At 46.0% G+C, this 14,108-nt stretch overlaps 1 protein-coding gene across 6 annotated transcripts in view; it reads right to left on the bottom strand.

Moving 5' to 3' along the window:
• The window catches only part of LOC137369166 (casein kinase I), a 258,600-nt gene extending 256,096 nt beyond the window's left edge, over positions 1-2,504 (bottom strand). For 5 of the 6 annotated variants that reach the window (XM_068029924.1, XM_068029925.1, XM_068029923.1 and 2 more), the window contains exon 1: positions 2,324-2,504. The gene's annotated coding sequence lies outside the window, so the exon portion shown is untranslated. Of the gene's footprint in view, positions 1-1,728; positions 1,750-2,323 lie in introns of those variants that run through there. The other variant, XM_068029926.1, reaches the window with a different exon arrangement.
• Positions 2,505-14,108: the final 11,604 nt, after the last annotated feature.

The following is a 14,108-nucleotide window of genomic DNA, read 5'->3' as shown; positions in this document are numbered from 1 at the left end:
ATTGGTGGAAGGATCGAGAACAAGAGGGCACTGATTTAAAGGTAACTGGCAAAAGAAGCAATGGTGACATGAGGAAAATCTTTTTCATGCAGCAAGTGGTTAAAATCTGGAATGCACTACCCGAGTGTGTGGTGGAGGCTGGTTCAATCGAGGCAGTCAAAAGCGAATTGGATTGTTATCTGAAAAGGAAGAACGTGTAGGGCTATGAGTAGAAGGCGGGGAAGTGGCACTAAGTAAATTGCTCTTTCGGAGAGCCAGTGCAGAAACAATGGGCCGAATGGCCTACTTCTGTGCTGTAACAATTCTGCGATTTTGTGAAATGGTACGTGGGGTAGAAAGAACAGAAAATAGAAAAGGAGACATCAAGAATCTTCTCTCAAAACAGCAGTTCTCAAACAAATAATTCAAGCATTTGTTCCTGGCCCAAAGTTTCAACTTCAGTAAGTGTTCCATAATTGGATGGGCCCTTGAAGGAAATAAACTTGCAAGGTTATAGGGATCGAGCAGGGGGAGTGGGACTGACTGGACTGCTCTGCGGAGAGCTGGCATGGGCCAAATGGTCTCCGGCTATGATTTTAACAACTATGACTTAAAACAATGAACAGTCTCAAGATAATAAATTAAAATACAGAAGCATATTTTTTTTTTTTAAATATGCAGCCTGTACTTTTACACTGTGATAATCTTAATATGGTAGACAGCTCATTATATCATTGGCAGACTGTATATTAGTTATTGCCATATTTCTTTCTGAACTGCCACTTGTTTGGCTCACTAGATTGCAGGAATTATCACACTGTACCAAAGTGTATACGTACTGATGACTGCCTCTTAAGCCATCCTTCTGCCACTTGATAACCAATCCTTGCTACAAAATCCATTTTTTAAAAATTCTTACAACAGAAGGATGGAGACATTGACTGTTTTGCCCCTTCCTCCAAGTGTGCACACCAGAGACACTGACCTCACCGGCTACCCCTAAATCACAACACAGCAACTCTGTATTGTAGAGAAAGCAAGGTGACAGTCCACGGAACAGTATCATAAAAATAATTCATCACATTATTAATGGTATTTTGGGGGCAATCAAATAAATCATCAGTGACTCAAGTCTGCAGAACTGCCTTCATGAATTGCAGAGCATATATTATAGCAAAATAATTGATACACGAGTCATTGCAAGGTATTCATCTCTGTCCTTCAGTGAGATTGCCATCTCATAACCAACTGCCTATTACTCTCCATTTAATATATGTGGCCTGAAAAGAATGGGCCAGGGCCAGTCACAAAACAGGTTTTGTATCCAATCCAAAGGCAGGCCCCAAGTCACCAGCAGCTCACTTGTTGAACAGAATAAATTATATTTCACAGCTGGCCAGGCATCCTCCTATATATTCTGTACTTTCACAAGTCAGTTTGCTTTGTTTAGCCAGCTCAAGCAAACTTAAGCCAGACCTATGTAAAAAAAAACACATGGAAATTCAGCAATCCTGGAGCCAGCATTCCCATTCATGGCCATACAAGCGGCCAAAAATGATGGGAAACACTGTCAAGTCTTTCCAGGCCTCACCGGGGAAGCGTTTTTTAAAGCACTGTAACTCCAACGTTAGATAAAAGCTGCACGGTAACATCCTGCCACCAAATGCAATCTCGCAGTTATCTCTTCTTCCGCAATTGTATTTACAAACATTGCGAAATCGCAGGTTCGGTTTGGGAACGTAACCTTACAGTAAACGGAATCATCTGGAGGCTGACATTCCTCACTGGGAAGAAAGTGTTGCTCATTGCCGGCGAGCTTTCTCATCGCCTTTCTGCAATATTAAAGCGAAAGGCAGCGATGCAGATTTACACAGTACACAAAGCAGCCAGGTAATTCCCAACCAACTACATATGGTTCAATATATTAAAGCACTAACATTTTACTAATGTAAATAAACAAAACAAACACGAATACAACATATTCCAATAACAGGGAGAAGGGGGTCCGGACACCAACATGCGGACTGTTAAAAGTTATAACATCACAAACTACAAATAAAATTAGATTTAATTCTTTCCTTTTAACCACCATGACACAGGTTCGGATATCAGCGGAAATCAATTCGATAACCTTGTGTTGCCACCCCCCCAAAAAAAAGGCTGGCATTCAAATCGGAGGGACATACAACCAAGTCTCTAAGACAGAATATGTATATGTATATATATATATATACACACACAAAATATAAAGACAGCCCCAGGTTTTATGCGCACACCCAGGTTTACATACATAAAAACACACACCCAGGTTCACACATTAGAATAAACACAAATGCAGACAAACCTGGTTGGGTTTTTTTGCAGTTATTTCAATATAAAGTGCGTCGGTTTAAAGCGGTTGTCGATGAGGAGAGAAGCAGCAGATGTACATGCGGCAATACTGCTGCTACTGCCAACCCAGGCCCCACAGCCCCGGCTCCTCCACTATCGGCTCCTCCGCTTTTTGTTACAAAATGTTCCGAGTCACCGAGCGCGAGCGGAAATCCCCGGGAATGCCCCGGAGTGACAGCTCGCTGACCAATCAGCGCGCAGCAGCCTCACCGGGCAGCCACAAAGTGCTCGAGTGCTTCACATTGGAGGACGGATAACATAATGGGTGCTTTAAAAAAGCTAAGCAGACAGCCTGCATGGATAACCCGATTAACCTCCAAAAATCCTCAATCAGTTTAGCCAACACAAAATAAATCAATAGTACAGTGATTGATCATTTGTGTCTTGGCTTCGTTGTTTTCTATCATCATACCGATGAAAGAAAGCAAAATGTACCACCCCAAAAAGTAAGTTACATTCCTACTGATAGGGTTATACTGATAAACTTGGCATGTATTACGGGGGCTGCAGTATTCCTGGGTGACTTCTATCAAGTCGCAGAACAAATAAATTTGCATTGCAAAATCCAAAAATACGACTTTCAAAACTTAATTCAGGGAGACTCTGTCAGAGTCATGGACTGATTTCTGTGGTCGCTACATGAGAGGCTCCCTACAAATTAAATTGCCCGTAAACGCAGGTCATTTACCGTTAAGATACGTGCGATATTTTGTAAATACACAAAAATGCATATTTTATATTATGGTCAGCTTCAATCAGGGTCAACATAAGCCTTTTATAAAAATCGGGAATGTATTGCAACAGTCAGGCAAGAAGGAGGTACCCAGTATAACATGTGCAATAAAGTCCACAAAAAGACTGAAGGGGTCTTGGTAGCAGGCATTTGTTACGGATGGAGGACCTCAGAATCACAGAACGTTACACTACAGAAACAAGTTATTTAGGACAACAAATCTGTGTCAGTATTTTTCCCTACATGAGCTACTCAGTCCAATCTCACTGCTGTTTACTTCCCACACTCTGCAACATTCTCTATTCTCAAGCAACCCACCATTAATTTCCCCTTCTTTTGCCCAGAGCAGAGAATTCTACGATTCAACCACCCTTCAACCAGCCCAACTTGAACTCCCGTCATGACTGTTTTAAGTCTTTGCACTCGTAGCACTGCCACACCAATCTGTGGAAACAATTGACCCCACACAGCCTTCTCAGTCTCAAAAACCTCTACCAGGTCACCCCACCCCCCGGATCCAAGCTCCAACAAAAAAAAATCACAACTTCTCAAGTCTCTCCCACCAGCTGCGAAGTCCCTCATACCACAGAGAATTCATACTGCACCTCCTTCATTGTCTCCACATCAGCACCCAACCCCAACCAAGGGGTACCCAAAACTGCATGTAACACTGCAAGTACAGCCAATCAACGTCCTGCACTAGCTCTACACCATTTCCCTGTCCCTGCAACCGTCACTGTAGACAAAGAAAATAAGGATAAAAGCAAAATACTGCAGATGCTGGAAATCTGAAATAAAAACGAGAAATGCTGGAAATACTCAGCAGGTCTGGCAGCATCTGTGGAGAGAGAGAAGCAGAGTTAACGTTTCAGGTCAGTGACCCTTCATCAGAAGAAAGTAAGGATTCAGCCTTAAATCAAGCCTGCACGAATGGGATGAAAATCCTTTTTGTCAGCTGGCTGAAGAGGACTTACATGAAATATATTTAGTCCGGCTCAATCCAGTTACAAATGTTAAGGGACTATGCCACAAAACTGCACCTAATTGGCACTAAATTAGCAATCTCACTTAGAATGGCCCATGTGGCAAATGAAAAAATGTTACACTAACACAAGAAGTCTTGCTTTTCCTAGGATGAAGCTGCAGCATTTTGTGATCACACAGTATCTTTATTATGCACCGACTTTGCTACAGCTGGAACTGCAAATACTTGGTACTGGGAATAGGTGCAAAATATTCCACTACTTGATAAGCACAACATTCACACATAAACATGTTAAAACAGCACCTAATTTGGCTCCACTTGACACTAAATTGGCAACTCAGGAAGACTATAGCTTGGGAAATGAAAATTGGAACATTGCTGCTGCTGCTCGTATGAGGTTGAAGTTGAAATGCATAGTTGGGGCATAGTAGTTTGAGTTTTGCTTTGTGTCTAACTGCTACAACTGATTTGGGAAATGCTTGCTGCTGGATTTGTGCACCCAAAATTCCATTTCACAGGACCAACTTCCCTCACTTTAATGAGTACAAAATAAACAAAAAATCTTTTTAAAAAACGGTAACAATAATTATCAAAGTCATAGGAACATAGGAGCAGGAATAGGTTATTCAGCCCATCAAGCCTGCTCCACCGTTGAATATGATCATGGCTGATCATCCACTTCAATGCCTTTTTCCCACACTATCCCCATATCCCTTTATGTCATTGGTATTTAGAAATCTGTCAATCTCTGCTTTAAACATACTCAATGACTGAGCTTCCACAGTTCTCTGGGGTAGAGAATTCCAAAGATTCACAACCCTCCGAGTAAAGAAATTTCTCCTCCTCTCAGTCCTAAGTGGCTTCCCCCTTATTTTGAAACTGTGTCCCCTGGTTCTAGACTCCCCAACCAGGGCAAATATCTTACCTGCATCTACCCTGTCTATCCCTTTAAGTATTTTGTACGACCTTCTCTGCTCAAAACATTATTAACTAGATTTTATTATTCTGCAATACTATAAAACTGTGTTTGTACTGCCACCCACTCTGCCTCTTTACCAGTGTCGCCTGTTACATCATAGAGTCATAGAGTTATACAGCGCAGAAACAGGCCCTTCAGCCCATCGTGTCTGTGCCAGCCATCAAGCACCTAACTATTCTAATCCCATTTTGCAGCATATGGCCTGTAGCTTTGTATGCTATGGCATTTCAAGTGCTCATCTAAATAACCTCATAAATGTTGTGAGGGTTCCTGCCTCTAACACCTCTTCAGGCAGCGTGTTCCAGATTCCAACCACCCCCTGAGTGAAAAAAACTTTTCCTCAAAGCCCCTCTTATCCTTCTGCCCCTTACCTTAAATCTATGCCCCCTGGTTATTGACCCCTCCACTAAGGGAAAAAGTTTCTTCCTATCTAACCTATCAATGCCCCCCATAATTTTGTATACCTCAATCATGTTCCCCTTCAGCCTTCTCTGCTCTAAGGAATGTGTGGATGAAATTAAGTTAAAAAGAAGAATGTGCATGCTGAAGTGGCACCATTGCAATTTTAAGAATACTTAAAGGAGATTCAACTTTGGTCCCTATGTCAACCTATCTGCTCTCTTGGAACAGCATTCAGTTGCCTGTTGCTATTATTTCTACAAAACTTAGTTAATAACTGGTCAATTTCCTGTGGCATAGTACACAGGGAGTCATTAACAAATGCAATCTTCCATTGAAGTGGAGTTAGAGGCCGATGGATAATTGGACCATGGCACATAGATGTAAATGTTGACAGAAGTGTGCATTGACATATATAGATTACAGATACAGATTTTAAATTTTCCAGTCACTAATTTTAGTTTGGACCAGCTATCAATCACTTTATTAGTGGTATAAAAACAAGAAATGCTGGAACCATTCAGCAGGTCTGGCAGCATCTGTGAAAAGAGAAGCAGAGTTAACGTTTCGGGTCAGTGACCCTTGCTGGAACCACTCAGCAGGTCTGGCAGCATCTGTGAAAAGAGAAGCAGAGTTAACGTTTCGGGTCAGTGACCCTTCTTCGGAACTGACCCGAAACGTTAACTCTGCTTCTCTTTTCACAGATGCTGCCAGACCTGCTGAGTGGTTCCAGCATTTCTTGTTTTTATTTCAGATTTCCAGCATCCGCAGTATTTTGCTTTTACTTTATTAGTGGTGCCTTCCTTAAAGAACAGTTCTTGTACTTATCCTGATAGTGCCCCAACTTATCAGAATGGCATACATTCTGGGACCCCTGCCCTAACTTTCAAAAGACAATGCAAGCTGTCATTGTAAAAGCTATTTTTATTAGTATTAGTCGAATGCCTGTGAAATTGCACATGGGGAGTTAAAACCAAGAGTATCCTTCATGTTAAGAGATATTTGGGTCATGATGTGCAGATATAATGCAGTGCCCATTTTGAAATCATACATTATTGAAAAGAAAGATTTGCATTTATGTAGGAGCTTTTACGACCACCAGATGTCCCAAAGTGCTTTACAGCCAATGAAGTACTTTTGAAGTATAGCCACTGTTGTAATGCCAGAAACATGGCTGCCAATTTGAACACAGCAAGCTCCCACAAACAGCAATGTGATAATGATCAGATGATCTGTTTCTGTGATGTTGATTGAGGGATAAATATTGGCTTGGACACCAGAGAAAACTTCCCTGGTCTTCTTCAAAATCACATTATGGGATCTTTTACATCCACCTGAGAGAGCAGATAGGGCCTCGGTGCAAGAAAGGCAACACCTCCAACAGCGCAGCACTCCCTCATTACTGCACTGGAGTTTCAGCCTAGTTTTCTGTGCTCAAGTCCTAGAGTGGGACTTGAATCCAGCAACTTGTGACTCAGAGGCAACTGAGCCAGAGCTGACACAGAAGAAGAACTTACATTTACATAACTCCTCTCATGACCGCAGGACATCCCAAAGTACTTTATAGCCAATTAAGTACTTTTGAAATGTAGTCACTATTATAGTGTAGGGAAATGATGTCCTTGTTGTACTGTTCATATTTGCAATGGAAACTGCCTGAGTGAGTCTGTTGCACTGCAATTATACCCTCCCACCAGTGGTGACAGTGCAATGGCTCCACTGAGAGGAAGATGTATGTTAAGGTGGAATCTACAGGGAATGAATCCAAACTGGAAGCAGATGCTGCTTGAGGCTTTCTGCAACTGTTGGACATGGCAGGGATTGGATTTTGTACTGGATACAGAAAATCACAGGCTTATTTAATTTGCTAAGTTTCCTTTTTTTATATAATTTGTGTGATTCTTGTTTATGCTCCTTTAAAAGGGTATCACTTTTGTTAGATTTATTTTAATTTGTGTTGATGACACTGGGACAACCCAATTGGCCCAATTAGAAGAGTAGAAGCAAATGCTGAAAAACAAAATATGGCTGTTGAAATGGATTTTGGTGAATACAATCACAAACAAAAAGGGTGAGGGATACCACACAGTGTACTGGATCATAGAAATTGTACAATCAACATCTTACAACAATTTGCACTCTAGTGCTTTTACCTTAATACAGCATCACAAAGTACAGCTCAGAAGCAAAAGTTATCAAAAATTAAGCAGTGGTGGGGAGAAGGATTGAAGATGATGACGAATGAGAAATCAAAGAGATAAGTTTTGAGGAGGCTTTTAAATGAAGGAAGAGAGGTAGGCAAGTGGAGGAGTTTGAGGAGAATATTCTTGGGTCAAAACTAAGTTTGCCAACTTTGTTGGAGGCATTCCTGGAGGGTTCTGACTACATGATGCTAGATTACATCACTTCTACAAATCTAACTGAATTTAGCAGATAAAGGTTGGGTCCCCTGGAGTTGAGAATCTTTATTTGTAGTTTTGCACCAGCGGTTATTGTGTGAGAAGTTCCAAGAACCAGGAGGCCACTCACAAACAGGCAAGGATGGAAAACTGAGCATCCCCACCAGCCCCCATTTGCCACTCCTTGAGCCCCATTCCTCGTCTCCAATTCCCACCAAGCCTCCATTTCTAATTCCGCAGCTCCCTGAGCCCCTATTCCCCATTGCCCTAATGAGCTCCCATTCCCTAATTTCCCTCTCTACCACCACCAACCCCCCCAACCGCATGCATTATTCCCAGTCTCCAATTCCTCTCCGAGCCTCCATTTCCATCTATTGCTCCTTTGACTCAAATTCTCCAAGCCTCACCTCCCTTCCCAGGCCCCATGCTGCCATCTCCAACTCCAGCCCAGCCCCCATTCCCATCTCTAACTACCCCAGTCCCCACTCCCGCAGTCCCCATTCCCGCAGTCCCCATTCACCAATCCTAACTCCCCAAGTACCCATTCTCCAACTCCTCTCCAGCCCCCAACTCACCCAATCTCCAACTCCTCCAATCTCCAACTCCCCCAAGCCTTCCACTTCCCCAGCTCCCATTCCACAATCTCCAACTCCCCCAGTTCCCATTCTCCAATCTCCAACTCCCCCAGTCCCCTTTCCCCAATCTTCAACTCGCCCAGTTTCTCCAACTACCCAGTTCCCATTCCCCATTCCCTAATCTCCGACTCCCCATTCCCCAATCTCCAACTCCCCCAGTCCTTATTTCCCAATCTCCAACTCCCCCACTCCCCATTCCCCAATCTCCAACTCCACCAGTCCCGATTCTCCAATCTGCAACTCCCTCAATCTCCACTCCCCCAGTCCCCATTCTCCAACTGCCCCATTCCTCATTCCCCAATCTCCAACTCTCCCAGTCCCCATTCTTCGACTCCCCCATTCCCCAATCTCCAACTCTCCCAGTCCCCATTATTCAACTCCCCTAGCCCCCATTCTCCAACTCCTCCAGTTCCCATTCCCCAACCTCCAACACCCCAGTCCCCATTCTTCAACTCCCCCAGTCCCCAGTTCCCAATCTCCAACTCACCCAGTCCCCATTCCCCAACTCCCCATTCCCCAATCTCCAACTCCCCCAGTCCCCATTCTCCAACTCCCCATTCCCCATTCTCCAACTCCCCAGTCCCCATTCATCAACTCCCCCAGTCCCCATTCCCCAATCTCCAACTCCCCTAATCTCCAACTCCCCCAGTCCCCATTCCCCAAAATCCAATTCCCCCAGTCCCCATTCTCCAATCTCCAACTCCCTCAATCTCCACTCCACCAGTCCCCATTCTCCAACTCCCCCATTCCTCATTCCCCAATCTCCAACTCTCCCAGTCCCCATTCTTCAACTCCCCCATTCCCCAATCTCCAACTCCCCAGTCCCCATTATTGAACTCCCCCAGTCCCCAATCTCCAACTCCCCCAGTCCCCATTCTCCAACTCCCCCATTCCTCATTCCACAATCTCCAACTCCCCCAGCCCCCATTCTCCAACTCCCCCAGTCCACATTCCCCAATCTTCAGCTCCCCAGTCCCCATTCTTCAACTCCCCCAGTCCCCAGTCTCCAACTCACCCAGTCCCCATTCCCCAACTCCCCATTCCCCAATCTCCAACTCCCCCAGTTCCCATTCTCCAACTCCCCCATTCCCCATTCTCCAACTGCCCATTCCCCATTCTCCAACTCCCCCCGTCCCCATTCTCCAACTCCCCGATTCCCCAATCTCCAACTCCCCCAGTCCCCAATCTCTAACTCCCCCAGTCCCCATTCTCAAACTCCCCCAGTCCCCATTCTGCAACTCCCCCAGTCCCCATTCTCCAACTCCCCCAGTCCCCATTCCCCAACTCCCCATTCTCCAACTCCCCCAGTCCCCATTCTCCAACTCCCCCAGCCCCCATTCGCCAACTCCCTCAGTCCCCATTCCCCAACTCCCCATTCCCCAATCTCCAATACCCCCAGTCCCCATTCCTCAACTCCCCAGTCCCCATTCTTCAACTCTCCCAGTCCCCTGTCCCCAAACTCCAACTCCCCCAGCCCCCATTCTCAAACTCCCCCAGTCCCCATTCTCCAAATCCATCATTCCCCAATCTCCAACTCCCCAGTCCCCATTCTTCAACTCCCCCAGTCCCCAATCTCCAACTCCCCCAGTCCCCATTCTCCAACTCCCCCAGTCCCCATTCCCCAACTCCCCATTCTCCAACTCCCCCAGTCCCCATTCTCCAACTCCCGCAGCCCCCATTCCCCAATCTCCACCTCCCCCAGTCCCCATTCTCCAACTCCCCCATTCCTCAATCTCAAACTCCCCCAGTCCCCATTCTGCAACTCCCCCAGTCCCCATTCTCCAACTCCCCCAGTCCCCATTCCCCAACTCCCCATTCTCCAACTCCCCCAGTCCCCATTCTCCAACTCCCCCAGCCCCCATTCGCCAACTCCCTCAGTCCCCATTCCCCAACTCCCCATTCCCCAATCTCCAATACCCCCAGTCCCCATTCCTCAACTCCCCAGTCCCCATTCTTCAACTCTCCCAGTCCCCTGTCCCCAAACTCCAACTCCCCCAGCCCCCATTCTCAAACTCCCCCAGTCCCCATTCTCCAAATCCATCATTCCCCAATCTCCAACTCCCCAGTCCCCATTCTTCAACTCCCCCAGTCCCCAATCTCCAACTCCCCCAGTCCCCATTCTCCAACTCCCCCAGTCCCCATTCCCCAACTCCCCATTCTCCAACTCCCCCAGTCCCCATTCTCCAACTCCCGCAGCCCCCATTCCCCAATCTCCACCTCCCCCAGTCCCCATTCTCCAACTCCCCCATTCCTCAATCTCCAACTCCCCCAGTCCCCATTCTCCAACTCCCCCATTCCCCAATCTCCAACTCCCCCAGTCCCCAGTCCCCAATCTCCAACTCCCCCAGTCCCCATTCTCCAACTCCCCCAGTCCCCAATCTCCAACTCCCCCAGCCCCTATTCTCCAACTTCCCCAGTCCCCATTCCTCAGTCTCCAACTCCCCAGTCCCCATTCTCGAATCTCCCCGAACCCCCCGATGTCGGGCCGCCCCATTGCTGGCATTGCTCCCGGTGGCTTTGCCGGGTTAACTCTGAGCAGCTCCAGGGAAAATCATTCTTTTTAATATAATTGCGGTTTAATTTGATTCGAACTCGGACGCCAGGAGAACAGCTAGTCATTGTTTACGGGACCTCACAAAAAAGTGCTTGTTTTTCATGTGGCCGCACTGCCGCAGTAAACTTAAATCGCTCATCTCCCGGAAGACTGGAGGCAGTGCTTGGAATAGGAAGGTCCGATTCCGCGAAACTCCGAATCATCTCGGGAAGGGTAAGGAGCCCTGGTCAAAAGGGATGAAGGTTCTGCAGCTGAAGGCAAGGCAAATATTAAAAGAGATCTAAAGGAGGTCGGTCAGAAGAGCTGAGGATATAAACAGTGACAAGGAAAGAGTGAGGGCATGGACAGTAGAATGCATGATGGATTTCGTGATTAAAAAGGTAGGGGAGGCGGTGGTTCAGTGGTATTATGACTGACTAGTAACTAGAGCAGAGACGTAAGGTTTGAATCTTCCCCCCTCCTACCCCATGCCCGAAGGTGGAATTTGGTATTCATTAATTAATTTGGAATTTCGAATAGCATTAGGCCAAACAAGGGTATTCTTCCATCATAAGAGTGGGGGTGGAATGGCACTCCATGATGGGCTGTGGGCAAGCGGCAGCAGAATTGTTGTTAACAACACTCTCACCAGCATATCTCATGCTTTACCATCAAGCTAGGACCAACCCTGGTTCAATGAAGAGTGCAGGAGGACATGCCAGGAACAGCACCTCAAAATAAGGTGCCAACTTGGTGAAGCTGCTACCAGCACTACTTATGTGTAATAGACAGAGCTAAGCAATCCCATAACCAACAGATCAGATCTAAGCTCTGCAGTCCTGCCACATCCAGTCGTGAATGGTGGTGGACAATTAAACAACGAACTGGCTTAACAAATATCCCCATCCTCAATGATGAGGGAGCCCAAAACATCAGTGCGAAAGGTAAGGCTGAAGCGTTTGCAACAATCTTCAGCCAAATGTGCTGAGCGGATGATGCATTTCAGCCTCCTCCTGAGGTCCCCAGCAACATAGATGCCAGTCTTAAGCCAATTCGATTCACTCTGACCTGATATCAAGAAATGACTGCACACTGCAAAGGCTATGGGCCCTGATGACATTCTGGCAATAGTGCTGAAGACCGGTGGTCCAAAACTTGCTGTGCCCCTACACCGCACCCCCCCCCCCCCCCCCCCCCCCGCAAGCTGTTCCAGTATACCAACAAGACTGGCAATGTGGAAAATTGCCCAGCTATGTCCTGTGCACAAAAAGTAGGACAAGTCCAATCCAGCCAAATGTCGTCATTAAGCAGCACTTGCTTAGCAATAACCAGCTCAGTTTGGGTTCTGTCAGAGCCACTCAGCTCCTGACCTCATTACAGACTTGGTTCAAATATGGACAGGTGAGGTGAGAGTGACTGCCCTTGACATCAAGGCAGCATTTGACCAAGCAGGGCATCAAAACTGGAGTTAATGGGAATCATGGAAAACTCTCCGCTGGTTGGAGCCATACCTAGCGCAAAGGAAGATGGTTGTGGTTGTCAGAGGTCAATCATCTCAGCCCCAGGACATCACTGCAGGAGTTCCTCAGGATGGTGTCCTAAGCCCAGCTGCTTCATCAATGACCTTCCCTCCATTATAAGATCAGAAGTGGGGATGTTTGCCGCTGATTGCGCAATGTTCAGCACCATTTGCAACTCCTCAGATACTGAAGCAGTCCATGCAGAAATGCAGCAATACCTAGACAATACCCAGGCTTGGGCTGATAAGTGGCAAGTAACATTTCTGCCACACAAGTGCCAGGCAATGACCATCTCCCCTTGACATTCAATGGCACTGCGATCGCTGAATCCCCCATTATCAGTATCCTGGGGGTTACCATTGACCAGAAACTGATCTGGAGTATCCATACAAATAACATGGCTACAAGAGCAAGTCTGAGGCTACGAATCCTGCGGTGAGTAACTCATCTCCTGGCTCCTCAAAGCCTGTCCACCATCTACAGGACACAAGTCAGGAATGTCATGCTAGGCCCCCACCTGCCAACAATGAGGCGCATTAATTTTCTCATGAACATTGATTTAAACTGTGACTGAAGTGAAGAAGACTTGTTAAACAGATCAGCCGTGGCTGGAAAATACATTTGCATATTAACAGACAGAGCATGGAAGGACAAAGTAGCCATTCCCTAACATTCAACCCACAATGGGCTTTTCATCATCAGACGTTGAAGGTGGGGGAACTCGCATTCCAGGTTGACGGCTAAGATGGCCAAATACACAAACGGACATGGTCAAACCAGCTAGTCACATGACTAACCTGCTGGGCAACTTGAGTTTTTGAATTAGTACAAACAGTTTGGGCAGAAAGCAGTTTGCTCCTGGACTGAGAAGATCTCTCTCCTGTCTGCTCCCATCTCTTTCTCACAAGTCTATGAATCCACTGATGACTCATGAACCCCAAGAGAGAAAAGTCTCCTACAGCGAACAAGGTTTAAGAAGAATACTGGGCCCCAATGAAAAGCAAGATCTCAAGGACTCTACAGTGAGCTCGAAGAACCGTAACAACAACTCTTCAGATACAGCCTCAAACATTTACACTTTATTTTTCTTCTGCTCTTTTCTGTCTCAATTTGCATGTGTACATCGTGTTTGCATGCTAGTGTGGGCGCATTGTGTATCTGTAGGCGTTAAATGAATTAGAGTTTAAGTTAAATAAATTTCAACTTTTCTTCTTTAAACCTGAGAAAGCCTGTTTGTGCTGGTTTCTTTGCCTTATAATTGGAAAGCGGTGAACAAGGATTCACCAAGGGGGAGCTAAAGACAATGTGTTTAAAATCAAACTCTGTTACAGTAAGACCAGGTGAAGGCTGAAAGGGAACCCTAGACCTCTTTCTCACCTGGTCATAACAGAAATTTGCGTGCTGGCATCCGGGATTTTACCCACAGACAAATGAGAGAAATTGGAAGTGGGAAGCCAAATTGTTCTCAATCAAAAAAGAGCAAGATTTCAATACAGGTTTTCATGTGCTTGTGTATGCTTGAATACTAACATGTCTGCAACTGAAGCGAGTCGCT

Source organism: Heterodontus francisci, chromosome 4 (genome assembly GCF_036365525.1).
Source record: "Heterodontus francisci isolate sHetFra1 chromosome 4, sHetFra1.hap1, whole genome shotgun sequence".
NCBI classification, from domain to species: Eukaryota; Metazoa; Chordata; class Chondrichthyes; order Heterodontiformes; family Heterodontidae; genus Heterodontus; species Heterodontus francisci.
The sequence above is the reverse complement of the archived record's forward strand: the minus strand, read 5'-3'. Positions and strand labels throughout refer to the sequence as shown.